The 25,061-nt window shown below is 43.6% G+C and overlaps 1 protein-coding gene across 8 annotated transcripts in view; it reads right to left on the bottom strand.

The window, feature by feature from the left end:
- Positions 1 to 16,287, bottom strand: part of FAM20B (FAM20B glycosaminoglycan xylosylkinase) — a 45,465-nt gene extending 29,178 nt beyond the window's left edge. The window contains exons 1-2 of one of the 8 annotated variants that reach the window (XM_070591680.1): positions 15,972 to 16,061; positions 8,355 to 8,627 (exon numbers count right to left, since the gene is read on the bottom strand). The gene's annotated coding sequence lies outside the window, so the exon portion shown is untranslated. Of the gene's footprint in view, positions 1 to 1,995; positions 5,115 to 8,354; positions 8,628 to 15,186; positions 15,859 to 15,971 lie in introns of those variants that run through there. The other 7 variants (XM_070591679.1, XM_070591678.1, XM_070591676.1 and 4 more) reach the window with 7 other exon arrangements.
- Positions 16,288 to 25,061: the final 8,774 nt, after the last annotated feature.

The raw sequence follows: 25,061 nt of genomic DNA, 5'->3' as shown, positions 1-25,061 counted from the left end.
CAAATTCCTAGAAACCAATACAATGAGAAAAAGCACAACAAAAATAAAATATTAAGATATGTACAGGGCCAGCCCCAAGGCCGAGTGGTTAAGTTCTCACGTTTAGCTTCCGCGGCCCAGGGTTCACTGGTTCAGATCCTGGGTGTGGATCCGAACACACCGCTCATCAAGCCATGCTGTGGTGGCATCCCATATAGGACTAGAAGGACTTACAACTAGGATATACAACTATGTACTGGGGCTTTAGGGAGAAAAAAAAAAAAGAGGAAGACTGGCAACAGATGTTAGCTCAGGGCCAATATTCCTCATCAAAAAAAAAAAATGCATAACTCAACTTTCATTTTTACCCTTCAAAATCCATAAAGGGCTTTTGAACATTCAAAATCACCAGTATTTGGTAAATTTCCAGTTCTTATCTTCTCCAAATATAAGTTTTATGACACGTTGTAAGACAGGAACTCCTAAAAATGCCACAGAGGGTACATGGGAGAGTAATAACTCCTTCTCAGAATCCAAATACCCCAGCAATCCTGGATGGGTCATATCTGCTGCGCACATATTTAAATATAACACCCAGACACGTATCTCTACTTAATCAGTCTTCCACTAATTATTTTTCAGAATTAAAATCCCTGTAAAATATGGATAATCAAATCTGGATAAATTAAGTAAAGGAAAAACATATCCTTATACCATCTGGCTATTAGCAGAACATGACTGGAAAACTAATGAAACCTGGTACTATAGCAACACTACTAAGTCTGGACTGGTCAGGCACATAACAAAGATACTGATGCCACAGACATAAAGAAGTGTCGCTTCCAATGTGGGGCTGACCACACTCTGGTCAGTTCTCAAGCTAAAAGATTCCAAATAGAAGATTTTTGCAAGTGTCAAGAACATATAATTCAGTCTCATTTGCATGTTGACAGGTTGCTTTCCACTCCACAGGGCCATTTAAAAACAAGCACAAGCTTGCTCTGCCCTGTACTTATAGACAGCACAGCATTAGGCTAAGACAAAGATGACAAGAAGATAACAGGGTGTTGCTTCACTCTCCAATTCACTTAAAACTCAAACCATTAATCGAAGAAACAAAACCAATACAAAGGATAGGGCAAATGATTCAGGCTGAGCCATTCCCACCCAAACTGGAGACTGCTCCCCTGATAACAGCTGGAAACACATCCAAAAACAGTCTACTAGAGCAAGAGTGTGTTCTAAGGGCAACAGCTTCAGGTGAGCCCGCTGACATGCAGTTTATTCTGAGTGATTAACCACTCTTTTCCTGTTCATTTTCATGAAGAAGCAGAAAGTGAGAGTTGACCTCAAATTCTAATTATCTCCAGCCACCTGTTTTGTTTCATCATCCTCTCCCAGGGAGCACATAACACCAATAGCTGAAACAAAGGCAATTCAAGTGCATCCAAATTGTAATTGTGATGGTATCAAGTTTAGTGCGAAACTCAGTAAAACAGCTCCCTGTTATTACTGATAATGGCAATGCTAGCAGAGTAGATTTCAGAGACTTTTGCTAGTTCCAACACGACCTAAACCACACAACTTCCTCAATTATTTGTTCAACAGTACACATCTCAGGCTGCAGCGATAAACGGTAACAGAGAAATCCTGCTGTGTCAGCAACTGCTACCTCAGTACCTCCAGCTGCAACCACCTCCAGCTGCACTAAGTCTCTGGCACAAAGGGGTCAGCTGAACAGACTTTTACTTCCCACCAAGCATTCTTCAGGACTAATGTCTGGTTAACCCACAAACTTCTAATGATGGTGCTCGTTTCATTTCGAATAATGAAATTCCTGCCTCATGCTATATAAACATATCATATCTAAACATTTAGCATAAAGATTAGGGATATTGAGGGTTTCTTTAAAAATCACCAATGCAATAGGAAGTTCTAGCAACTCCAAAATTCAGACAAAACGGTCCAATTCTGCAATCTGAGTTTGTGTGCTTTTAAGTTCTGAAATTTCAATACCTTTTGAAGAAGACATCAATTCAGAGCTGCAACAATTCATCCTCTCAACTAGGACACCAATTTGTATTAAGCGAACTGCAGAGTTCAACTGTTACTGTATTTCCCTATTTATCTCCGCAGATTAGTAGTGAGGGCAAGTTTAAAGAAGAGGCTGAGCAGGCTCCCACATTTGTCATTAGTCACCACATCCTAGTAGAACAAGTAAGATCGCAATTTGGCATCATTCTCTTCCACTGCCCTTCTCTCCAACAGCCCCCACTGAATTGAGTGCTCACCACTTTCTACTGAATCACTGAAAGAACTGCCTTCTGGCTTCCAGGCTCTCCAGTCCAGGCTAGGTAATGCAGCAAAATCATTTTTCTAACCATACACCACTTTTGATTTCTATAAATGCCTCAGCAAGACATTAAAGCCCTACCCTAAACGCTTCAGCCAATCTGCTTTGCTAGCCATCACTTTTATCTCTTCACTCATCACTCTCTTCTCAGCTTCAACCCAACTGGACCATGAACACACTCTGGTCCCCGCCCCCCGCCCCTGCCATGTGTCACTGACCTCTGCCCTTGTCATTCTTCATGTTGGAAAGCTCTCAAAATGCCTCTTGCTCTTACCCTTTATTCCCATCTTCTGTTTAAAGCCTAATCTGTCTTGAATCAAGGGCCATCTCCAAAGCCATTTCTGGTCCCTCCTTTAGACTAGGACTTACTACATTCTGTCTTGCCCAGTATCTTCTCGGATATAGTTCTTAATTCCCCTCTCAGAATCTCGGTTCCTGAGTGACCTTAACTCCCTTTGCATCCTCTCCAGATAGTAAGGGTAGACGCCTTATTCAGCTAAACTGAACAAACTACCACAAATGAGGCTTGGCAAGCATCTTAGGACTCTGGTTTACTCTCCCTTGGTATTCAGTACCAAGTGAGAGTGTATCAACAGGCACCTTAATGCTGGCTATCCTTAACCAGCTATCCTCCTCTTTTCGGCAATCTCTCTACCAACACTCTAACAACTCAGTTTATTTGGTAGTGTCAGAGTATAGTCTCTGTTTCTGAGGAAATATTGACAGTTCAGGAGGAGGTTTTCTTTTAGCTGGAAAGCAACTACTCCTTTAGCCCACACGGCAAGCATGAAGATATTTAAGAAATCGACAATTTCAATTAGAGATTAGAGATTATTAGAGTAGAGATTATTGTGGAATTTCTACAAAAAGTCTATGAGTTTGCAAAACTCTTATTCCTTAAAAATGTATGAGATGCATGATACGGAATAATTCCATCCTCTTTCTTTCTTCTTTTTTGGTGAGGAAAATCAGCCCTGGGCTAACATCTGTTGCCAATCTTCCTCTTTTTTTGCTTGAGGAAGACTGTCCCTAGCTAACAGCTGTGCATTTTTTGCATGTGGGACACCACCACAGCATGGCCTGATGAGTGGTGTGTAGGTCTGCACCCAGCATCTGAACCCACAAACCCCAGGCCGCGAAAGCAGAGCATGCAAACTTAACCACTACGCCACCAGGTCAGCCCCTCCATCCTCTAATGATGGTATACTTCTTATTCTTCAGAAGACTCCCCTTCACTTCTGTATGCTTGAGAGGGGAGGGTACCCAAGACACACTTTCTGTGTTGTATTACCTTCTTTTCTTATTTGAAACGGCAGCATATTACACTCTGCAAACTGGGTTTCTAAGAAGATCCCCCATTTCAGATAGTAAGGAAATTAAAGCAAGATCACTGGCTATATTCCAATTTATTCATGAAAACTTCACCTGTATTCCCAGAGGAGTCTGCCTGCTCTACTTCATGCTCTCACCTCCTCCTATTATTGCCTCCAACAATGTAACGCTGTCCAGTATATTATGGGCATTTATTTTAATGTTTCTGTTACGTGGAACGGAGCCTACCTCATAGAACAAAAAGACTCAAGGTAATAACGTAACTCAAAAAATGTTAAATATAAAAAAGGCAGTGCAAATAGCAGTCTTCACAGTAACAGCTGGCGTACGTTCCCAGACTGGAGTTCTGGAAGATACACCTTCATACGGAATTTTCCTACTGAACCCTGGTTTCACTCTCAGCTCCAGCAGCTAAATGAGGCTTGCTTTGGAGGCTCATTTTCTCTCATTCTTCACACTCTCACACACACCACCCTACATGTCTGACAAATGTTTTATAAGGACAAACTTATGACTATTAAGTTGTTTTGGGAGAAGAGATATAGATTCCACAGAAAACAGAGAGGCCTTAGTATAAAGCCCTCTGTTCAAGAACCTGGCTGACGTATGGAGGAACACACACAGAAAAATACATTGGTGCAGAGGTCTGTAAGTCATCACGTGATAAAATTCAATGTATGTGGCTGCTGAGGAACATGAGAACACCTGGCCCCAACACTTACCACCTTACTAGGGGCACCCACAAGCCACCAGTGAGGTTCCAGGCCTCATTAGTAGCAGTGTGCCCTTGAATCTCCCTCTGAGCTGATGACCTCATACTACTTCTCCTAAGGTCACAGAGAAGAAATTCCAACCTTTGCTAATAGCAACTAAAAGTGAAAGCTTCAGTAACAACCCTTTTTTGCGTTTCCAATTCAATGGTCAAATCAAGTTCTTACCACATAAATGGAATGCAACATGCCTTTTGAGTGTAAAGTACCACACGGAAAATGTTCAGTATGAACATTTCACACAGAGGGCTATTAACAACGGAGATCTGTGGAAAAACGGGTGGAATCTATTATATAACTAGTATATAATCATATTTACTCACACAATCTCCCTCCCCTCGATCCTGAGCAGGGATTACAAGGATCCTTTCACAAACTACTTCTTTGGTAATTGTTGGTTTCAGTAAACCTCTGAAGGTTTGGTGAGTATAAGAGGTAAGACCCAAATTTAATTAGGAGTTTTTGGTTGACTGTCTACAAAGACAGACACCAACAATTCCTCCCATCAAGAAGTGGAATCTATTATTCCTCCCCCTGAATCTGGGCTGGCTTTGTAACTTGCTTTGACCAACAGAATGCTGAGGAAGTGACTTTGTGCCAGGTCTGGGCCTAGGCCTCAAGAGACCTGGCAGCTTCCACTTGGGACCAGGCTACTATGAAAAGCAGCTCAGCACTGAATGATAAGACACCTATATAGAGAGAGGCCTGGCCAGCCCCTTAGCTTTTCTGGCCACCCCAGCTGAGGTGCCAGACACAGAAGTAAAGCCATCAATGGCATCCCAGTTCCAGTTGAGGTCCCAGCTGAATACAGCCACATATGTGACCCCAGCCTACGCTATGTGGGCAGAAGAACCAACCAGCTGAGCCCAGCTGGCCTACGTAATTATAATAACAAATCAGTGTCTCAAGCCACTAAATTTTAGGGGAGTTTGTAAAACCCAACATTCTCACATCTGTTCTGTCCATATCAACTATTTTGGGGGCATTAAAAATATTGCAGGAAAAACATAGGGAAATAAATTATGTGACTAAAAACAATCTTCTCAGGGAGAGAGGAAACATTAAATTAACCATTAACATAAATAAAGATTGGATTAATAAATTGTTAGGTCATATTTGTAAATGACTGTTAATGCCTTCTACAGAGTAATAAATTCATTATGAAAGTTATATACCACTTCTATTTCTTTTGTCTTCATTGTAGATGTTCAGCAAGATAAAAAGTAGAATCAAGAAAAAAAAGAATCTCAACTGGATCATTTACTGAAATGCATTTACATACTTTACAGCAATCAAGGCTAACTTCACACATGCACACAACTATACACACTGTTTATAAAGCCTAACATTAATACTTGCGCCAAAGCATAAATACTAGCAAAAATCACAACCCTTTAGAACAAAAAACATTAGAAGCATATGTAATTTCACCCTGAGCTAAGTCTGATTTACTGCCCGTTTGTTTTTTAATAGGTAGTGACATTAGAGCATTGTGCTACATTGTTATTAGCTGCCCCCTAGAAATAAATGTGGTCTTTCCTGATGGTTAGTAGCAATTATTATAAGTAAAATCAAGAGCATTCAGAAATCTTCCCACTTAGCATTGTGTACTTTCATCTAAGAAGTCAAAACCGCCATTGGGGCCAGCCCCGTGGCTGAGTGGTTAAAAGTTCCAGGTATTCTGTTTCAGCAGCCTGAGTTCACAAGTTTGTATGCCGGGCACAGACCTACTCCACTCGTCAGCCATGCTGTGGAGATATCCCATATACAAAATAGAGGACGAGTGGCACAGACGTTAGCTCAGGGCAAATCTTCCTCACAAAACAAAAACAAAAACGAAAATGACCTCCAATACCAAATGGCATCAATACACTCGGGAATAAATCGTGAGTATCCCCAGAAAACCAGCCCACTCCTGCACTGCCACCCATTGCCCATCACAACAGCATATTATTCTTCTTTTTCATCTTCCATTGGGACTCTTCAACTAAAACAAAAACTAACACCAAATAATATCACTAATTAGGATCTACACATTGTTTTCCTTTCTCTGTGAATTCTCCACTTAAGAAATAGCTTCTTCATTCACCGGGCATACATCATTTTATTGTGCCTCACTTTATTGTGCTTCACAGATACTGCATTTTTTACAAATTGAAGGTTGGTGGCAACCCTGTGTCAAGCAAGTTTTTTGGCACCATTTTCCAACAGCGTTTGTTCACTTTGTGCCTCTGTGTCACGTTTTGGTAATTCTCGCAGTATTTCAAACATTTTCATTATTATTACATTTGCTATGGTGGTCTGTGATCAGCGATCTTGGATGTTACTACAGTAATTGTTTTGAACTGTGCCCACATAAGATGGTGAACTTAATAAATCTTGTGTGTGTTCTCACTGGTCCAGCAACCAGCTAGTCCCCCATCTCTCTCCCTCTCCTTGGGCCTATTCCCTGAGACACAGCACTATTGACATTAAGGCAATTAATAACCCTACAATGGCCTCTAAGTGTTCACGTGAAAGGAAGAGTCACACATCTCTTGCTTCAAATCAAAAGTTAGAAAGGTTTCAGCTTAGTGAGGAAGGCATGTCAAATGCCAAAACAAGCTTTAAACTAGGCCTTTTGCACCAAACAGTTAACCAAGCTGTATGCAAAGGAAAAGTTCTTGAAGGTAATTGAAAGTGCTACTCCAGTGAACACACAAATAGAAGAAAGTGAACCAGCCTTACTGCTGATATGGAGAAAGTTTTAGTGGTCTGGATAAAACATCAAATCAGCCACAACATCCCTTTAAGCCAAAACCTAACCCAGAGCAGGCCCTAACTCTCTTCAATTCTGTGAAGAACAAGAGGGACGAGGAAGCTACAGAAGAAAAGTCCAAAGCTAGTAGTGGTCAGTCCATGAGGTTCAAGGAAAGAAGCTGTCTCCATAACGTAAAAGTGCAAGGTGAAGCAGCAAGTGCTCACGTAGAAGCTGCACAAGTTAGCCAGAAGATCTAGCTAACATAATTAGTGAAGGGGCTACACTAAACAACAGATTCTCAACATAGACAAAACAGCCTTATACTGGAAGAAACGCCATCAGGACTTTCATAGCTAGAGAAGTCAATGCCTGCTTAAAGCTTCAAAGCAGAGGCCAACTTTCTTGTTAGGGGCTAAGGCAGCAGGTGACTTTAAATTGAAGCCAATGTCCATTTACCATTGTGAAAATTCTAGGGTCCTTAAGAATTATGCTATGTCTACTCCACCTGTGCTCTATAAATGGAACAACAAAGCCTGGATGACAGCACATCTATTTATTTACAATATGGTTTACTGAATATTCTAAGCCCACTGTTGAGACCTACTGCTCAGAAAAAAAAGATTCCTTTCAAAATAGTTCTGCTTATTGACAAGGCACCTGGTTACCTAAGAGCTCTGATGGAGACACACAACGAAATCAATGTTGTTTTCATGCCTGCTAACACAACATCCATTCCGTAGCCCATTGACCAAGGAGTAATTTTGACTTCCAAGTCTTATTATTATTTAAGAAATACAGGGGCTGGCTCCGTGGCTGAGTGGTTAAGTTTGCACACTCCGCTGTGGCGGCCCAGGGTTCAGATCCTGGGTGCGGACATGGCACTGCTCGTCAGGCCACATTGAGGCGGCGTCCCACAACCCACAACTAGAAGGACCTGCAACTAAGATATACAACTATGTACAGGGGGTTTGGGAAGATAAAGCAGAAAAAAAAAAAAGAAGACTGGCAACAGTTGTTAGCTCAGGTGCCAATCTTTAAAAAAAAAAAAAGAAAAATACATTTTGTAAGGCTACAGCTGCCATAGATGGTGATTCCTCTGATGTATCTGGGCACAGTAAACTGAAAACCTTCTGGAAAGGATTCACCATTCTAGATGCCATTAAGAACATTCGTGACTCACGAGAAGAGGTCAAAATATCAATAGTGACATGAGTTTGGAAGGTGACTCCAATCCTCATGGATGATGTTGAGGGTTCAAGACTTCACTGGAGGATACTGCACACGCGGTGGAAACAGCAAGAGAAGCAGAACTAGAAGTGCAGCCTGCAGGTGGGACCGAATCGCTGCAATCTCAGGACAGAACTTGAACGGACGAGGAGCTGCTTCTAACAGACGAGCAAAGAAGTGGTTTCTTGAGGTGGATTCTACTCCTGGTGAAGATGCTGTGAAGACTCTTGAAATGACAACAAAGGATTTAGCATATGGCATCAACTAAGTTGATAAAGCAACGGCAGAGTTTGAAAGGGCTGACTCCAATTCTGAAAGAAGTTCTGCTGTGGGTAAAATGCTATCAGAGCATTGCCTGCTACACAGACGACGTCTGTGAAAGGAAGAGTCAAGCTACGCGGCAAACTTCTTTGTTGTCTTACTTTAAGAAATTGCCTCAGCCACCCCAGCCTTCAGCAACCACCACCTCATCAGTCTGCAGCCATCAGCACTGAGGCAAGATCCTCCACCAGCAAAAAGATTACAACTTGTTGAAGGCTCAGATGATGGTCAGCATTTTTTAGCAACATATATTTTTAATTAAGGGATGTATATTGTTTTTTTAGATATAATGCTTTTCCACACTTAATAGACTACACAATAGTGTAAACATACCTTTTATATGCCCTGGGAAAGCAAAAACGTCCTGTGACTCACTTTATTGCAATATTCACTTTATTGCAGTGGTCTAGAACTGAACCCACAATATCTCCAAGGTATCCTGTATAAAATCCTGAGACAGCGGGGTTAAGAGTGTGTGCTCTGCATTCAGAATGTCTGGGTCTGAATGCCTGCTTTATCACCTCCTGTGGGACTTGGGAAAGTGATTTAATGTCTAACCTCTCTGGGCCTCAGTTTCCTCACACGAAAAACGGAATAAGAACACTATTACCTAACTCACAGAGCTGTTAACAATGAGTAACATTACCACACGTACTGTGCTAAAATTAGTGCTTGGACAACCTATAGTAATTGCTTGTTAGTCATTATTACCGTATCAAAAACCCAAAGATAACTTCCTGAGTGGAGAAGGAATGGCAAAGAAAATAACCCTCACTGGTTATGCTGCCTTCTGGGTTACACAGTCAGGGGCTGACTACTCGTGCGGCACTACTAAGAGTTTTAGTAGTCTCCTATCTCTGATGCGAACCCTTTCTAAAATTTGAATAGTATCTAAGACTGTAAGCAAGTGGGTACCTTCGGAGTGGGTACCACGTGAAGCAGAAGACTGGGAGGCTATGTCATTAATTTGACCAACCTGTTTCTCTTCTCTACAAAGTTCATTCTACCACATTTAATGTAACCGAAACAGATGGGAAGGATGAATTTACTCTATTTCACAAAAAAGGCTGAGACAGAATGCCCTTGACAACATTCTTCAGTTTGGAAAACTAGCTCTGTGTTTTATTTTTTATTTATTTATTTTTTGAGGAAGATTAGCCCTGAGCTAACTACTGCCAATCCTCCTCTTTTTGCTGAGGAAGACTGGCCCTGAGCTAACATCCACGCCCATCTTCCTCTACTTTATATGTGGGACGCCTGCCACAGCATGGCTTTTGCCAAGCGGTGCCATGCCCGCACCGGTGAACCCCAGGCCGCCGAGAAGCAGACTGGTCCCTAGCTGTTTTATCTTTTTAATTTTTTTTAAAGATTTCATTTTTTTCCTTTTTCTCCCCAAAGCCCCCCAGTACATAGTTGTATATTCTTCGTTGTGGGTCCTTCTAGTTGTGGCATGTGGGACACTGCCTCAGCGTGGTTTGATGAGCAGTGCCATGTCCGTGCCCAGGATTCGAACCAACGAAACACTGGGCCACCTGCAGCGGAGTGTGAGAACTTAACCACTCGGCCACGGGGCCAGCCCCAGCTCTGTGTTTTAAAGATGACAGCTTTGCATGTCCTAACGCTTTTAAGATAAGCCTTAAGAGTATCTTAAGTTACAGGTACAGAAAATCTAATTCCCATTGAGTCCAAAGTGGTCTAAGTGTTAGATTTTCCTATTTTCATTTCCACTTAAACATTTAATCAAATCTGTAAACCCAGAATCCCTTACGTGAAGCCCTCTAACAGTTCCCTGTGATAGAAGCTAACTAAAATGATCACTAAGCATTAACGAAGCATTAAGGTAGCCTTTTTCCTGGGCGTGAGAGTAAAAATAAAACAGACAATAAGAGTGTCTGAAAAAACTTCAGTTCCTACAACCTGTCCCATTTAAACCTTGATTTAGGGCAACGCTCTAACCCTCTTCCTCAAAAAATGAAAAGCAAAAGTCTTCAGCTCATATTGCTGGTGAGATTTGTTCTAAAAAACCAACACAAGCAGTATTCGCTATCTAGAAATTCTGTGAAAATGCTTAAGAATTTGCATTCTGTTTCAAATGGGCCAGGTATAATGAACTTTCCTAGGTTCTAGGTGTTTCACTGCTCAATTGTCAGTATGTAACCACCATTTAAGGCTGTATTACAGAATGTAATTCCTATATAGAGTGTAAATACGGAATTTCAAATAATACAACATTTTCCTTCAGATTTTCATCTTTACTGTTCAGTTCACTACAGTTCTTGGAAAAGTATATAAGCTTTATCCAACAATAACACCTCACATTTTTAACCTTATCTTCTGGGGTGTGTCATGGTGACAGGCCACGGATCACTTTAGAAATAGTAGAACCCCAAGCAGGTCTATGCTGAATTATGGTTGAGTAGCTTCAGGCATGATCCTTTTGTTATAACATGAATATAAATACATACACACATCTATTCTTTGGCATGTCTGGCTCCTCTACTACACTGAGTTCCTCAGGACAGGGGATATGCTTCTCTCTGTACTTCCAAGTAAACTAGCACAGTGCAGGGCACATGGGAGGTACTCGATATATGCCTGTTGAATGAAAGGAGTGCACAGCAAGGGAGAGAGACCTCTTTTAGTCATAAGAATTTCTTCAGCTCTTTGGTATAAAGAAGGGCTCTTTTTATAGACACAGGGAAACTAAGTCCTGTAATGAATTCAGTTATACAGTAAAAAATGCAGAAATATCAATTATGTATACCAATTTTATATACTCAATTTTAAATTGCTGCCTTCTGTATACCCCGCTTCCACCTCTCAAGGCAATTCCTACTGCCAACCTGGTTCCTGGCACTGGTTGGGATTAGGAGTAAAGACAATCTGGAAATGCTAAGAGGAAGATTGGAGATGGTCCAAGACACTGCCCAAGAATGATACAAGACAGGGCCGGAACCAGATCTTCAAGTATTATTGGCAATGCTTTCTGAAACAAGAACCAACACTAATACTTCCATATGATTTTCTTTTTTCAACAGAAAGAACCACAGGAACACAAACGCACCTATACAGAGTGCAAGTTCATTATCTAAACCAAGGATCAGAAACAAGAAATGAACAAAAGGTCTCTGGGCAGCCAAAATAGTGCTTAGAAAGTTCATCCACTAACAGAGAAGAGCAGGCAGACCCTGGCAAAGCCTTTGTAGCTGTTTTACATCCAATTTCAGGAAGCAGTTATCTGGGCTGCTATTCCACAGAAGATCAGAAGCTGCACATTCAAAAGAGGACAGCAGGGACACTAACAACAGCCAAAGTACAGCTTTCCCACCTCTGAAGGAAGAGGTAGATTGACTATTAAAAGCAGATTCAAGAATTCAAAGAGCAGAGGGGGCAAACAACCTACATGTTTCAATGACCTCAAAGCCCTGCTCAATTACTGTCAGTAATGGATGCTAGTAACCATAACCTTGAGTCAATAAAGAAAGGTTAAACTATACTGCTTAAAAAGCAAACAAAGCACATAATACAATGTAGAAACTTTTCTACAAAAAGTATACCTAAAATAAGAATTTTCGCTCATAATACCTTATTCTCTAACAATAGCAGATAAATGAGACACTGCTACATTCCTACAGCAGAAAGTCAGCATTTGAGAGCACGGAATGATAGACCTCACTGCCTCACCCTGTACTTAGTTCTGTTACACACTGATAATTGCCTACTCCTTGACCTGCTTTGATAATGTACCCAAATTAAGACCCTTCCCTCCACAGGCTTGTTACCTTGCCAAAAGTACAGGCCTCCAAACAAATACCAAAGCTCCATATCTCTTTTCTGCATCAGCCTCCCTTCTTCTCCCATACTGGGATGAGAGATGCACCAAGACTCACCAGGTCTAGAGCTACACCTTTCCTCTTTTGCTTTTGGATAAGAAAGACAAAATCACAAGTGGGATCTTTGCATTATATTCTCTCCTAGATGCCTCTAACGGTCATGCAACAGTATAAGTTGGTCAGAAGCTGGTTTCAGTTGCAAAGTAAGGTCTTCTGTATCCCAGGTCTGCGCTAACAAATTCATTAGTCCTTGGGAGTTACAGAGGGAGCCTAAGGAAGGAAAAGAGGGAGAGAGAAACACATGCATGTGAAAAGTGGAGCTGCTGGAGAAGCCCTTCAAGGAGGGATAACTCCCTTCTCCCTCTCGCAATATAAGGGATGAGAAGATGGACAGTCAGGGTCAATGATACCAGTGTGGCCATTACCAAGAGATCTAGTTTTTCTATTTATGCAAAAATCTGACTACCAATCCAAGTGCTCAGTTAGCCTAGCCAGAGAAGGCTGCAAGAGCAAGAGTGCGAAGCTGCACCCGACCAGAGCACCAGAGGCTGCTCCGAGGCTGCAGGTGGCTAGAACACCATATAATCACAGAATCAAATCTCAAGGCAGCTCCAGCAAGTAACACCCTTTACAGATACCCATCTCAACAGCATATTTTCAACAGGAATCTGAAACACATTTTCTTGGCTTTTTTTTTTTTAACAAAAAGAATTAAACAATTTAGTATATGTGCTAGCCTATTTCCCCTTCCCTCATACTGTTTTCCATTCATTCATTCAACCACCAAATATTTCCTGTACATCTATTATGTGCTACGCACTGTTAGGTGCAGACAGAAAACTACATCATCACTATTACAACAAACTGTAGTATCTCATTGGAACTGTGCTTCCCACTCCAATCTATAAAACCACCTGGCACTTAGTCCCAGAGAGACCTGACAACAGCTTCAGAAGACTGTCTCCTTTTTATTGTTTGCAACTGTGGCCACAGAATACAAACAGCAGCTTCCTGCTTCTATTATGAGATTGTAGCAATGACCAAGAGACAACCACTGTGCCTGCTATTTTAAAAAGTTCTCAATTCAAGAGCCGAAGGATCTGGCTTCAGGGTTTACACCATTGAAATGATCGTCGCACAAAGTGTAGGAAGCTGAAGTCTGCCCTGCAAGTAAAGGAAACACAGAAAATTTCACTTAGAAATGCAATTTCTGAATTTCACTTAGAAATTCAGAAAAGATAAAAAGCAGAAGCTTTAAGGCTGTGTGAAAGAGTTGGAGTCTACAAATGGAAATCAAGGGAATGGACTAAAAGTCAAGGAATTATCAATTCAACATAAAATAATTCTATGACATAAAGGATTAGATGATTAAAAAAAAGTGATTTGTTTGTTCCCTAATTCAAAGTAGTCAGAAAGAAAAGCAGGGCATATGTTTTCAAGTTTTCATTCTTCAACTAAGTCATAGCTATTTTTCTACTAATTCCAGAGAAACAAACAGAACAAATCAATGTCACATTTTCACCAGCCACATTGCAGGAAAGCTGTGAGCTCCAAGATATCTTGATCATCTTTTACCTCCATCCATTTCTATCACTGTACTTTATTGTGGTGAGGCTGAAAGTCTGAATTACTTGCTTGCGCCTTCTTATTTTCCTTTGATAGATACTTTCAAATGTGGAAGGCCCTCCTGTTGACTGATTCCATTGTATGGTTCTAGAGGCCAAAGTGCAACAATTTCACAAACTTCAGAAAAGTTATTAATTTAACACAAAACATTAATTTAGTTTTAAATCTACCTTAGATTGGCTCCGAGTCTAGGCAAATAATTTAGCATCTTTAACACTGCACCTCAGTTTTTCAAAGACAGCTCTTGACAAAAAATAACATATGTGGAAGTGCTCTAAGGTTTAGCTCCAAGGTCCTGCATAAACTCAAGGAATGTTTGTAACACAGAAGCACAGTGAGGTCTGTAACCCAACTTAAAAAAAATCAACCCCGGGGCTGGCCCGGTGGCCCAGCGGTTAAGTGCGCACGTTCCGCTTCGGTGGCCCGGGGTTCGCCGGTTCACATCCCGGGTGTGGACATGACACCGCTTGGCAAGCCATGCTGTGGTAGGCGTCCCACATATAAAGTAGAGGAAGATGGGCACGGATGTGAGCTCAGGGCCAGTCTTCCTCAGCAAAAAGAGGAGGACTGGCAGCAGATGTTAGCTCAGGGCTAATCTTCCTCAAAAAAAAAAAAAAAAAAAAAAACAACCCCAATGAAATTTATGCATTAATTTACAACACAAGGAGGACAGGAATAGTTAGTAAACAGCAATCTTAACTACCAGACGACATATTTACAAAGTCCTACAATTTAAAAACTAAAAGATCTCACACTCCTAATTCTTTCTTTTCAAGGTGAGAAATCAAACCTCCAGAGGGAAACTGGCTGGGTGGGAATGATACTGATACCCGGCGCTAAACTCAAGTCGCAGCATCAAGCATCTCTCATTTCCCCAAATTATAAACTTCTCACCCATCCAAACAATGATATGGCCATTTAAAGGACTAATAGTTCTCTAACCACCAACCATGCCCTGTCCCCTCCACTTTCTCTCCAACATCCTTCTGCCCCTTCTCTTCCTACCAGGAGACATGCAGGTAACAGAAGCACGATTAGAATGAAACTCTTATCAGCTCCCACAATCAAGGACGCAGCCTGACAACTGCTCACGTTCATTACTGATGGCAACGTTGCGGTTCGCACTTAATCGCCGGGCCATTACACCCGGAAATGAAATCTCAAGCGCAACGCACTTCGGACCCCCTTATCATTTCCCTAAATTGCGCCCGACTGCGTGTGCGGGGGGCACGACCCCGAGCGCACAGCGGACCCCCGGGCAGGATTACCCCACCTCCCGCCTCGGGCCTGCAGGTCACTCGCGCTTCTTGGCCACGAGGCGGGCCCGCGATCCTCCCCGGGCCGCCGCAGCGGGCGGCACCGGGGCCAGCCGCCTCCGGGGACCGCGTCCGGACGCGAGGGTCGGTCTCTAGAAGGAGCCCGGGCGGCCCCACGCGTCCCCAGGTAAGGCCCGCGCCTCGGAGGGCCGTGGAGGCGGCGGCCGAGGCCGCAGCCCCTCAGCCGCGACCGCCCGCAGGAACTGCCTCGGGGCCAGCGAGGTGACGCGCGGGGCCCAAGCCGGTCTCCGAGCCAGCGGCGGGCCCCAGTCGGGACCCGCCCGCAGCCGCTCGGGGACCACTCCGGGGCCCGGCGCCCGGCCCCCGGCCCCTCAGGGAGGCGCCCCGCCCCCAGGCGCCCCCCGCCCGGCGCGCGCCACGCACCGCGCCCCGCCCGCGTGCCGGCCCGCACTTCCCGCCCGCCCGCCGCGCCGGGGGCGGGGGTCGCGAGTCCCCCGCCCCCACGCCGCTCACCTGCCGGGCCCTAGGCTCGCTCCATGGCCGCCCGCGCGGTGCGGTGCGGCGCGGCCCCGGCCGCCCCCGCCGCCTCCGGGGAGGGGCAGCCCCACGCCGCGCTCACCGCCCCCAGCCGCCGCCGCCACTGCGGCTCCCGCCCACCCCCGGCCCGGCCATTCCCCGGCCCCCTCTCCCCGCCCGGAGCCGGCGGTCCCACACCCACCCCCCTCCTCCGCGGCCCCGACAGTTGGTAACGTCCTAGCGTAACGCCTTCCCCGCGACCAATCCGAGGGCCCATCCTGCGAGGCCCCACCCCCGCCCCGTGGGTGGGGCTACCGGACCAGCTCCGGACCGCCCCCCTTAACCCTTTCCGTCCCGGGCCGGCGCCGCTTAACTCTCTCGGCGCCGGCTCACCTCTCCTCCTTCTCCTTGCCGGCCCGCCCCGCCCTGCTTACATAAACTGACCTCTCTCTTCCCTCTTGCCTTCGCCTTTTCCTTCCTGATTTTCGTAAGCAGGTAGACAGCCAGGCAGCGGGACTGGAAGGTCGGGGCGCCTTAGGTTAAGTTCTATTTGTGAGAAGCAATTTTCTTCCTTCTTTTACCCTTTTAATTTGAGTCTGCTTCTGCTTCTGCCTGTCTAAATGTATCCTCCTTGCCCGGGAGAGGCCAACCTTCCGACAGTGAGTGCAAATCGCGCTTCCTTCACACCAGAGCAAAGCTCCTCGCTACATTTGGTGCATTTAACAAAACTGCGATTAGTTTACTGTAATATTAGTTGTTTAACGTCTGTCTCTTGCGATGGACTGTAAGCTCCATGAGGACAGAGGAGTTGTCTTTGGGTCTCCAAGGCCTGACACCCAGTAGACTCCCTATAAATGGTTTGAATGAAAGATTCTTCCTCCTGTTGTTTCCTTTCCACTGACTCCATACAGAGCATCTGCTGTATAATGCATCCATTCATTTATTCACCATATACAAAGCTTGGACTTAGAATATCTGTCCCTAAATAGTATAGTGCACATTACTCCATGAGATAAGATATGCGATGAGCGAAAGGCGGAGCTGACTTTTTTCAGGCTAGCTAGTTCATTTAAGCAGCAGAGTGTAGTGGAAAGAACTCTTCCTTATAGGCTGTATGATATTGGGTGTGCCACTTAACCTCTCAGAGTATCAATTTCCTTATTTGGAAAATGGGCATTAAACATAATACCTACTTCACAGGGTTGTTGTGAGGACTAAATTAGGAAATGTGTGGGGAAAGTACTTGCAAAGTATTGCATAAAGTTAGTTAGCAGTCATGTGTGTATTTATTGAGCACTATCGGGAGATCCTAGAGGAATAATTGTTCTTGACTCTGGCCTCTGACAATCTAGTTAGGGAGGCAGCCCCTCAGCAGAACAGGTTCCTCACTGCGAGAAGGAGTGGACAGTCAAATGTAGGAGTTGTATTGGCCTCCACTGCATATGGTGGAAAAGGTTTGGGGTCGTTTTCTGACCACGGAACACATAATTCTTGGGAAAATGAGCTGGATGGCGATGAGAGTCTGCCTTATTTCTCTACACAGGAACTTTGGTCTGCCTGCAGTCAGCTAATCTCCTCCAACCTCATTCACTGCATCAGGAGATCATAAAGCAAAAGGGCAAATCAACAGTTCCTCTAAGACGCCTTACCCCAAGGGGACTCTCCTTTCTTGCCTGAAACTCTCACAAGGGCAGTGAGGGTAGACTGTCCCTCTGTCACTGCCCAGAAGGCCCACACATCCTGCAGCCCAGTTTCCTAGTGATCTCCCCTGTCTTTAAGGACCTTCAGAGAGGAGGGTTCATGGCCTTCTAGGCAACCCACTCCAGTGCTGAATTTTACCTCCATCACATCCTTCCATCCACCTCATGTGCTGCAGAACAGACATACCTCCTTCTCTTCTGTCTTCGGGGAAGGAGAGCCATAGGTTCAGGGCCTCTGTGGCAAAGGCTTTCAGACAGCAAAATTGTTCTGTCCCCAGTTTTCTGTTCACTAGGCCGCATTATCCAGCCTCTTTGTGAATGTATGCCCAGCACCAGCACAGCATCCAAACTCCAGGACGTTGCTTTCTGCCCTCTCCTCCTGTAATGGGCCTTATTTCCCAGCCAATCAATAGTCAGTGTATTCTAGGTATTGTAGGGGATGCCATCATTTAAGAAGGGAACTCTGCCATCAAAGAGTTTACATGACTAGCACACAGGAAGCAGCGGCAAGGAATACGGGGGACTCAAATTATGCAGCACAGACTCTGTGATCGCTGACAGAATCAGGGTCCAGGAATACCAGTGTGGGCTGGTATTGTCAGGGAGGGAGGATTGAGGTGAGCAAAATATGAGTGGGCGATGAGAGGAACAATATGAACCAAAGTTAGCTAATTTGTTCCTGCCTCCCTCCCTCCCTCTCTTCCTTCCTCCCTTCAGTGAATGTCTACCCAGTGCCAGACACTGAGCTAGACCCAGGCCGTGCAAAGACAAAGAAGCTTTCGTCCTCACCCTTGAGCAGCTTACCATCTGGTATTAAGACATAGGATGGAAGGTCAGGCAGAGCCCCCATTAGGAAAGTCTGAGGGCTTTGCCAAGGCTTCCAGGATGCTTCTTTCACAACTCATGTGATGTATTGTGGTTCTATCTATCTTCTTCTAATCTCCCCCTTTGCCTCTCTCTTCCCTGTCCCCAACCTGCAAAGCTCTTAAAGACACAGACTGACTTTATTTCATCTTTATTTCCACCTGTGGAGTGCCTCCTGCAGACTCCCTTCTCCACACTGATGTGTTGAAGTGCACTGAGTTGAAATCCAAGCAGGAATTTGGCTGTCCCCCTCCAGCCATGGCGGTGCACACACATCCTCAGCAGAGGTTAGTAGCCCGAGTGGAGAACCCTCCAGTGGCTTGCCCACTGCCTGCAGAAGTGAATAGCAACTCCTCTGCTTGGCATTTCCAGTCCCAGTCCACCTTTCCAGGGCCATTATCTGTTATCTGTTATCTGCCCTAAGAAGATGGTAACTTCTCCTCCCTATCCTGCCTGTCCTAAAGGGCTCACTTGCTGTCTGAGGACATCCCCTTTCCCAGCTCCCACAGTTGTGTTCATGCAGATTCTTCCTCCGGAACTTGCCCCCTCACCCCGCCCCTCTCCACCTGTGAAAATGTTACATATCTCTCAAATGCCATTTGCTTGTGAAGCCTTTCCTGACCTTTCCAAGTGCATGTATTTTCCTGAGCATCTAAGACTCAGTACTTTGTCCCCCTTTTGTGGTATGGTTTGTATCGACGTCTTTGGGGATATGTCTGACCCCTTCCCCTGGAGTGTAAAGCCTTTGGGGCTGAAAACAGCGTTGTAGTCACATCTGTGTCTTCTGTAATGCTCACGCTGTACTGCACTAGCACTGTAGTGCTTACATGGCCCGTGGTAAACACTCAACACTTGAAGGGGAAGTTTTAGGAGAACAGGTCCTGCAGACATGGGAAATCAAGAGCCCTGGAGGTTTCTTTCTTGGCCCCTTCATTATTGTGCTTTCCTTAAACTGTTTCAGAATTTCCAAGTATCTGCCAATTTGTCAAGCCCCAGGACTCAAATAACAGTCCAGCAATCCGGAGGTATAAGGGGAGTATTGTCTCAAGGTGCCTGCATACACGAACACAAAACACACACACACACACACACACACACACACACACACCACTCCTTTTAAGAGAATACACTCACAGTGAAGGATCCTACTGAAACTACTTAAGTAAGTTCTACATCAAGAAAGTTGAGGGGAGCTGTAAGGGGCTCGAGCTGTTCCAAGGTGCTATGAGCCTGGGAGTGGGTGAGGAGGGCGTGAGTGAGTGAAGGAGCACAGGGGGCCCTGCAGGAGCGTGGGCTCTGCCTCCTCTGCTGCCCTCAGGCAGGTTTGTTCTCTGCTTGGGTCTCTCTCTCTGTGGACCGCTGCTTCTGCATTTCTGTCCCAACTGGGCAAACTCCTTTCTTTCATTTTGCCACTGGCTCTGCAGAGCTCCTCCTGGCCCACTCCTTGCTTACAGCTTCCGGACTGCCCACTTAACTCTTCCCCTGGCACCTCAGCCAAGGCCATCTGAGTGAACCCCTCAAGTCCCAGGGAGAGCATTATAAAGCACACAGACACCCAACTTTCCTGCCAAGAAATTCGGGATGCATATTCTGAAAGTGGTGAAAATCTTTGTCATTTTTCTCCACCCTAGTATTATGGGTTTTTTTTTTTAAAGAACAGCTTTATTGAGATATAACTTACACACCATAAAACTCACCTGTTTAAAGTGTACAATTCAATGGTTTTATTATATTTACAGGGTTGAGGAATCATCACCACAATCTAATTTCAGAACATTTTCATCACCCCCAAAATATGGGCCATTTTCTCTTTTATTCTGAAAATATATTCATCTATTTACTTAGTTACTTTTGTTTTTTAAAATCTGCTCATTAAAAGCAAAAAGAAAAATACATTAAGGGGAAAGTGAAATTCCTAGAATTGCTAAGAATGCAAAGGCATTGTAGCTCTCAAAGCTGTATTTCACTTAACTGCCACGTATGGCTGCAGTCATTTAAATTAACTGTCCCAAAACGTGCACCTTGTTGTGGTATATGCTCTTGAGTGAATGTCCAAGGCCACATCTGAACATTTTCCAGTTTGTTGTGCAGTTCTCTAATGCCAATGGGCTCTTCAGTGGCTTTGGCAGAGACAATGTTGCAAATGCCAGATTGCTAATTCCCACGAGGCAGTCATTTTGTAATATACTTAGAATGATACCACATGCACATGGGTATTTAATACAGATTTTTTTTTGCTCTGATGGAAGCTCTTTAATTTTTATTAACACGATTTAATGCGTGAAGTCAGAGCATTAATTACTGCATAAGGTCATTGCAGCCACATGGAAGTTCTCAAACTCACCTCCTGTCATCCACAGGTAATGTGCCAAGGGGTTAAGCAGAACACTTTGAGCCTCTCTTGTGACTGACTCAGGGGTGTGCTAAGGCTTCAGTCCTCAATCTGGCTGCACAGGAACTTTTAAATATCCCTGTGCCAGCCTCCATCCTCAAAGGTTTGAATTTAATTGTCTTAGGGGCAGGTCCTAGCAAGGGCATTTTTTACAAAAGCTCCCATCTTATTCTAATTTGCAACCCAGGCTGAGAACCACTGTTCTAGCAACCATGTTAGTATCATATTAATAAGTTGAACCATGTGAAATTACCATCTTCTTAGGGCAAAACCAGTTGAATATTGGCAGTTTCATGTGATTCAGTCTAATATAAAGACAATTGATTTTTATTTTCGAGGGGGAGATAAGATTGGTCTTTCGGAAGACGTTCTACAGGAAACCTGACATTTCTCTCCACACCCCTGTCCTCCAGTGAGTGAGGGTGTGAAAGATGTGACAGGGAAGCCAATGACCTGGCTGGTCAAGATGCTGCCCCTGGTGGACCGGACCCCTTGCATCTCTCTTTCCAGAAAAGCTTAAACATTCAGAAGCTGTGGCTGCCAGACATAAAAGGAAATGAGCAAAGCAGGCCAAGGGTGAGACAGCCAGAACTGCTGAGGAAACAGAGAAACTCAAAGGCATTTGTATTTAAGAATATATATATTTTAAATACAGGGCATGCCAAATAAAACATATGGATGGAGGAAATCCGGTGCTCAGGCCTGCAGTTCGTAACCCTGTCCTACAAGGTTGATGTTCATAAAACAGGGAGGTGGCCCAGAACAGGGAGGACAAGATACTTGACACAGAGGGGCTATGAGCCCAGGGAAAAAAGAGCCAACACCTCACTGCCCTGGTGTGTCCTCAGGGGACCTTGTGGGAGAAATTGGGAGGCATGACATTTGGGAGGGAGGTCCCTCAGGGAAGGGAGTGCAGGGGACCCATGAGGGGAGTGTGCAAGAGTTTTCAAAGAGGTTAGGAAATCCCTGGCAGAAAGGGCGATACCAGGATAGTATCTCCTCCATGGCAATGCACAGGAAAAAGGGGAAAAAGAAAAACAGTTTAAGACAATGCCCAAGACCCCCTCAAACCTGTTTCTCCTCTGGTATTCTGGTTTTCATTTAATGTGACCACCACTCACCCAAACGAGAAACACCAGTTGTCCTAGACTCATCTTCCTCACCCCCACCTCCAGTCTGTACCAAGTTCTGCCAACCATGGCTCCTAAAAGCTCCTTGAATCCAGCTTCTTCCCTCCAGCCTCACTACCACTGCTCCTTTTTCTCAGACTCCTTTTTCTCCCTCCTGGATTATGGCAATGGTCTCTCTTCTGGCCTCTGTCTCAAATCTTCCCACCTCAACCCTTTGCAATCCATTCTGGAAAATCCATGTAGAAAAACTACATCTGGGAAGATCTTTCTAAAAGGAAATCTGAGCCATATTTTAGCCTGCTTATAACCTTTTAGTGACCCAGAGAATGAAGCCCAAGGCTCTCGGCAGAGCATACAAAACCTGCAGGGCTGGGGCACGTGCCCCTACAACCCTCTCTGCCTCTTTTTCCACACACTTTGCATTCTGGAACTACTGAGCTGTGTAAAGCTCTCCTGCATATCCCATGCTAGTTCATGCCTATATGCTTTTGTTCAAGTTGTTCTCTCTGTCTGGAATTCCCTTCCCATCTTCCTCCAGCCTTACTCATCCCTTAAAACGTCTTTACTGAAAAGCTAAGTACTCCATCTCTCGGCTCCCCTAGGACCCTGCACATCCCTCCATCTTTTATTGATTTAAGATCTATTTTTTTTTTTAAATATAGGCATTAACTATAAATTTCTCTCTAAACACTGCTTTAACTACATTCTGTAAGTTTTGGTATCTTGTGTTTTGTTTTCATTTGATTTTCTAATTTCCCTTGTGATTGATTCTTTGATCCATTGGTTATTTAGGAGTGTGTTGTTTAACTTCCGCGTATTTGTGAATTTCCCAAATTTCCTTCCATTTTGGATTTCTAATTTCATTTCATGTGGTTGTAAAACATACTTCATATGACTTTAGTCCTTTTAAATCTTTCGAGGCCTGTTATATACCCTAACACATGAACTATCCTAGAAAATGTTCCTATTGCACATAAGAAGAATGCATATTCTGCTGCTGTTGGGTGGCATGTTTACAGATCTCTAGCTCTAGTTGGTTTATAACGTTCAAATCTCCTATTTCTTTGTTGATATTCTGTCTAGTTGTTCTATCTATTATTGAAAGTAGGTAGGTATTGAAGTCTTCAACTATTATTGTTGAATTGTCTGTTTTCCCCTCAATTCTATCAGTTTTTGCTTCATGTATTTTGGGGCACTATTATTAGGTGCATATGTGTTTATAATTGTTATCTTCTTGATGGATTGACCCTTTATCCTTATAAAATGTCCTTCTTTGTCTCCAGCAACAATTTTTGCTTTAAAGTCTATTTTGTCTGATATCAGGAAAGGCGCCTAAGCTCTCTTTTGGTTAGTCTTTGCATGGAATATCTTTTCCCATTCTTTTTCCTTCAATCTATTTGTGTCTTTGAATCTATAGTGTGTCTCTTGTACATATAATGTAGTTGGATTATGTTTCTTTAAATCCATTCTGCCAATATCTACCTTTTAACTGTAGTGTTTAATCAATAATGTATTACAGATAAGGTAGGAGTTCTGTTTGCTGTTTTGATATTTGTTTTCTATATGTCTCTTCTTATTTTTTCCCCAGGAAGATTAGCCCTGAGCTAACATGTCTTATGACTTTTAGTTCCTTTATTCCTCCACTACTGCCTTCTTTTGTAAGTCAATATTTTCTAGTATACTATTTTAATTCTCTTATTTCTTTTCCTATATATTTTTTGAGCTATTTTTGTAGTGATTTCCCTGGGGATTACAAGTAACATCTTAATTTATAACAATATAGTTCAAATTAGTACCAACTTTATTTCAATCGTATACAAAAACTTTGCTTCTACGTAGCTTCATTCCTTCTCCCCTCCTTTGTGCTATTGTCATATAAATTAAATCTTTATGTATTGTGTATCCATACAGATTTGTAATCATGACTGTCCTCTTATTATGTTGAAATCATCTGTTTCCCAGGCCAACTGAAAACTCTTTGAGAGTATGGACTATGTCTTAGTCATATTTATATACCTAGAATCTGGTAGAGTGTCTGGTATACACTAAGTGCTCAATAAATATTTGTTGACTGAAAATAAAATGGATTGAACACTGAACTGGTCAACTGAGACTAGAGAACTTTTACTAGATCACTGAATAAGGATGCACAAGTGGTTGAACTAAACTCATCTCATCATTATTTGGAATGCTTGTATGCCTATTTAGTGAAGTCAATTAGTAGTGGGTAATTAAGTTATTCTCAGGCAAGTCTAATTCTTTGTAAGTTCTAGGAAAGTATTGCTTATATAAAAAACATTTGATTCTGAGTGGCCCTTCTTAGTATCTACTTGGTACTCATGTAGTGTGTTGTGGAGGAGTGGGTAGTGAAGGATGGATTACTCCCTGGTTAGATCTAACAGGTGGTGTGAGAGAGAAAAGGGTTATTGTCAGGAGAACGGAGAGTTGTTATGAGAATGCTGCTTTTAAAAAGTGCTTACAGAAGGAAGCAAACCAACCTCAAAAACACCAAAAGAGAAAACTTTTAATAATAACAGTTGGGCAATATTATCTGATGTCAGCAACAAAAGCAGTTCAATGTCTTACTTTCAAGGACCTCAAAGTAATGAAGTCTCATGCAGGGATGTACTGACCTTGGATTTGGTCCAGTCTCCTCGTGTGGCTGATGTAGAAACAGGTCCAGAGTTGAGTAACTTGCCCACAGTAACACAACTAGAGTGGAATTAGACTAGAGATTGGATTCCAAGGCCAGTTCTCCCTGCTGGTACCCAATGGATGTGGCTCTCTGATAACCTAGGACCACTTTCTCACCTCGCCTTGCCCTCCCTGTCAGACAGGAGCTATGTCTTTCTGGTTCTGGCTAGTGATTAACTCTTTTAGCAGCATGCATTTCTCTTAATATATGAGGCAGACACTATTGGTTTCCCACCCTACGATCATTCCCTCCCCCTTCCCTCTCCTTTCAGCCCCTTGTAGGGGCTGGACATGCTAGAACTTGTTT

The sequence above is a fragment of the Equus przewalskii genome, chromosome 23 (assembly GCF_037783145.1).
Source record: "Equus przewalskii isolate Varuska chromosome 23, EquPr2, whole genome shotgun sequence".
Classification (NCBI taxonomy): domain Eukaryota; kingdom Metazoa; phylum Chordata; class Mammalia; order Perissodactyla; family Equidae; genus Equus; species Equus przewalskii.
The sequence above is the reverse complement of the archived record's forward strand: the minus strand, read 5'-3'. Positions and strand labels throughout refer to the sequence as shown.